This window comes from Carlito syrichta, unplaced genomic scaffold (genome assembly GCF_000164805.1).
Source record: "Carlito syrichta isolate Samal-C Ts95f unplaced genomic scaffold, Tarsius_syrichta-2.0.1 Scaffold314725, whole genome shotgun sequence".
In the NCBI taxonomy this organism is placed as follows: domain Eukaryota; kingdom Metazoa; phylum Chordata; class Mammalia; order Primates; family Tarsiidae; genus Carlito; species Carlito syrichta.
Window position 1 is genome coordinate 47,833 of NW_007258821.1, and position 4,706 is coordinate 52,538.

The 4,706-nt window shown below is 44.7% G+C and overlaps 1 protein-coding gene across 2 annotated transcripts in view; it reads right to left on the reverse strand.

Annotated features, from left to right (window-relative positions):
• Positions 1–4,706, reverse strand: part of VPS72 (vacuolar protein sorting 72 homolog) — a 15,494-nt gene that overhangs the window by 9,768 nt on the left and 1,020 nt on the right. The window lies entirely within an intron of this gene.

Below are 4,706 nucleotides of genomic sequence, written 5' to 3' on the forward strand. Positions count from 1 at the left end.
TTCAGCTGGGCTCAGTGGCTCAGCCTGTAATCCCAGCACGTTGGGAGGCTGAGGTGAGTGGATTGCCTGAGCCTGTGGGTTTGAGACCCACCCGGGCAACTTGGTGAGACATCTCTACAATAAATCAAAAATTAGCCGGGTGTGGTAGCGTGTGCCTGTAGTTCTGGCTACTTGGAAGGCTGAGGTGGAAGGATAGCCGGAGCCCAGCAGGTCTAGGCTGCGGTGGCTGGGAGCGTGCCACTGCACTCCAGTCTGGGCAACAGAGTGAGACTCAACTCAAAAAAAAAAAAGTTCCAACACAAGAAAACATATAAAGTACCAAAAGGTGACCAAGCACAGTAGCTCATCCCTGTAATCCCAACACTTTGGGAGGCAAAGACAAGAGAACTGCCTGAGCCCAAGGGTTTGAGACCAGCCTGGGCAACTTGGTGAGACCTGTCTCTACAATAAATCAAAAAAATTAGCTGGGCATGGTGGTGCATGGTGGGCATGGTGGTCCAGCAACTTGGAAGGCTGAAGTGGAAGGATCGCCTGAGCCAGCAGGTCGAGGCTACAGTGGCTGTAAGCATGCCACTGCATTCCAGCCTGAGCGACAGAGTGAGACTCCAACTCAAAAAATAAAATAAAATAAAGTACCAAAAGGCAATAAAATGCGATAGGAGATCAGAAGAGGTACACTTGCTATGGGCCGGTTATATGAAAAGGTCTAAACTTTAAACTTTCATTTGTTAGACTAGAGGTCAGGAAACTTTTTCTGTGAAGAGTCATATTAAAACATTGGGCAAGGAGGCCAGGCACGGTGGCTCAAACCTGTAATCCCAGCACTTTGAGAGGCCAAGGCGAGAGAACTGCCTGAGCTCAAGGGTTCGAGACCAGCCTGGGCAACTTGGTGAGACCTTGTCTCTATAATATATCAAAAAATAAGCCAGGCATGTTAGCAAGAGCCTGTAGTTCCAGCTACTTGGAAGGAAGAAGCACAAGGATCACCTGAACCCAGTAGGTCGAGGCTGCCGTGGACATGAGCGTGCCACTGCACTCCAGCCTGGGGGACAGAGTAAAACTCCAACTCAAACAAAACAAAACAAAACAAAACAAAACATTGGGCAAGGTTTGGCCTGCAGGTTGCAGTTTGTAGAATTCTGCTCTAGACTCTGAAGGGTGAAGAGGACTTGAACTATGACTTAAAACACTGGTAGTGCTTAGACAGCCAAGAGGGAAGAGAGAATTATGGGTAGATGGAATAACAGGAACAAAGGTAGAGAAGCAGTAATGTATACAGCATGTTTATGGAATAAAAATTTAGGCTGGGCTCAGTGGCTCAGCCCGTAATCCCAGCACTTTGGGAGGCCGAGGTGAGTACACTGCCTGAGCCCGTGGGTTCGAGACCCACCTGGGTAACTTGGCTAGACCTCGTCTCTACAATAAATAAATAAATAAATAAACTAGCCAGGCGTGGTAGCACGTGCCTGTAATTCTGGCTACTTGGAAGGCTGAGGCGGAAAAATCACCAGAGCCCAGCAGTTCGAGGCTGCGGTGGCCAGAAGTGTGCCACTGCACTCCAGTCTGGGCAACGGAGTAAGACTCCAACTCAAAAAAGAAAAAATTTAGCCATAAGTAAAGGTTTACCTCTGGCAAGGAGCCTTCTTTGGCTCCAGCACAGCCTCATTCCAACACTGACTATCTTGTAGGACTACACAATTTGAAAGGAAGATCGCATCCAATTTATGAAGAAACTTAAATGTTAGGCTAGCCGGGCTTGGTGGCTCAGCCTGTAATCCCGTGCCTTGGGAGGCTGAGGTGAGTGGAACGCCTGAACCCGCGGGTTCAAGACCCACCTGGGCAACTTGGCGAGACCTCATCTCTACAATAAATCAAAAAATTAGCCAGGCGTGGTAGCGTGCGCCTGTAGTTCCAGCTACTCGGAAGGATGAGGTGGAAGGATCGCCGGAGACCAGCAGGTCGAGGCTGCGGTGGCCGGGAGTGTGCCACTGCACTCCAGTCTGGGCGACAGACTGAGACTCCAACTCAAAAAATAAATAAATAAAAATAAATATTAGGCTAATGAACTTTGATTTTAACCTGCAGGCCAGTGATTCTGTGATTCTCAATCCCCTCCGTCTCATTCCTTTTCCTAGCATTGATAATCACTGCTGTAATCTAAAGTTACTAAGAGAAATATGCATCATTCCTCAGGTGTGTTGGGACAAAAAACAGTTGAGTACTACTGCCATAGATAATGGAGAGTCACTGAAGACTTAGGAGAAGGGTGGGGTGTACAAGGGGTATTTCAGGAACCACTACAGGTAGTCAGGTGGCTGGAGTAAAGACCCTGAATGAAGTATAGCCTAGCCCTGATGTGATACACATTAGGGACAGGATGGCAGCCACCCTGGAAAGAAAGAATAAAAAAAAAACACTTGGGGGAAGGGGGGGTCAACCATGTTGGGTGACACCTCAAACATGTGGCTCTCTCTTCAATCAGTGATACAGACTAATAGGGCTAATCTTGGTATGAATGCTGCCAAAGCAAGCAAATGACACAGATAGTTGACACTCAAAGCCAGTCAGTGCTCAGTCTTGCAATGATGACTATCACTTCCTCCCAACTGATGTTTGTGGAGGACAGCCTGGGAACACATTAATCCCCTCAGCTCTATCTGGTATTAAGCCATATTACCAAAGGGTAGTACATCAACCACACATTAGCTTAATGCCCAATTGAAACGCTTTTGCTAAATTATGGATTTACATTCTTTTGGCTTTTATTGAGTCATTAATAGACATGACTAGAAAAAAGAATGTTTTTCTATCACCTTATATAAGGACATAATGATTTTATACATCTTATATAAGGACAATGATAAATGTCCTTATATAATTTTTTATACTGTATTTTATACATCTTATATAAGGACATAATGATAAATGTTCCCTGAGATTTAATGCTGAATAAGTTGGTCTCTTTTGAAGAACTTATATGCTGCTTTTTCACTAAAGAAAAAGCATTTGGCTGCCAGAAAGCTCACAGCTAAATTTAATATCAATTGTTATTACCATTTTAGCATAGGCTCTTGGTACAATTACTCTGATCTGTCTCTATATTTACTGTTCCTACTTTTTGTTTATAGTGTAAGCCTCCTTAAATCCTTTTTGGAAGCACAAAGGGTACATATTAAATAGCGAGTCGTAAAATGACAGGAATAGGAAAATGGTCTTAGAGGAGGGATGAGAAAGTTCTATTTTAAACTAGTTGGTTAGGGCTGTGTAAATAATGACTCCCAGTTGGTCCATCAAGTCTGTGGATTGTATTTCCTTAATTTCCCTTGAACCTTCTGTCCATGTTTCTCTTCTGCCACTGCCCCTCAGAACCATTCTAATTACAGAGTAATCTTTCTAAAGTACAAATGTGATCATGGAACTTTTTTTTCGAGTCAGAGTCTCACTCTGTCGCCCAGGTCGGAGTACAGTGGCACACTCACCGCCAATGCAGCCTCAACCTGCTAGGCTCAGGAGATCCTTCCACCTCAGCCTGCCAAGTATGTGTAACTATAGGCACACGCCACCACATCCAGCTAATTTTTTGATTTATTGTAGAGATGAGATCTCACCAAGTTGCCCAGGCTGGTATCCAACCCATGGGCTCAGGTAATCCTCCTACCTCGGCCTCCCAAAGTGTTGAGATTATCTGGCGATCATGGAACTTTGTTTTGTTTTTGTTTTAAGTCGGATTCTCACCCTGTTACCCAGGCTGGATGGAGTACAGTGGCACACTCACAATGAAGCCTCGACGTGCTGGGCTCAAGTGATCCTTCCACCTCAGCCTTCCAAGTAGCTGAAACCAGCACATGCCACCACGCCTGGCTAATTTTTTGATTTATTGTGGAGATGAGGTCTCGCCAAGTTTCCCAGGCTGGTCTCGAATTCATGGGCTCAGGTAATCCTCTCACCTCAGTCTCCCAAAGTGCTGGGATTATAGGCATGAGCCACCGCGCCCAGCCAATCATGGAACTTTAATGACTCTTCTTGGTCCGCTGAAGAGTAAAACTTATTGCTCACAATATCCTATATAATCTGTCCCATGCTTATTTCCTTCAGCCTTACCAATCTTTATTCTCCTTCACTCTCTGGAGGATGAGAATAGACATGCAGGCCCCAGACCAGGATCTCAAAACCCTTACATATTCTGCCTCACCCCCTCCGCAGACTCACCTCTCTGCTCTCCACTTTTCATTCAGCCAGATGCCTACTTTTCATACTGTTCTCAGTTTAAATACCATCGCTCCAGGGATACCTGCTATTCAGACCAACAACTCTGGTTCACATGTTACCACAGCATCCTATGCTTACCTCCTGTTTTAGTCCTTATCACGCAGTATTTTTCCTGATTGTTAACCAAGCCAGTTCCCCCACGGGTTATGGAATATGAAAGGGTAGAGCAGTGTTTTTAATATTGTTTCCCTACAGCCTGTCACAACCTATCACCAGTGGTATGCTCTGGGTGCTTAACACATATTTAACAAATGGATAGATTCAATCAACAAAAATGTACACTGCCAGCCCAGTCCAGACACTAGTCACAATTACATAGAGTCTGCAAGGTAATAGGAACGTATAAACAAGTAAGCAAACCAGTCTAGTTACAAATTTTAAATATACTCTATGAAAGAAATAACTGGGCTTTTTTTTTTTTTTTTTTGAGTTGGAGT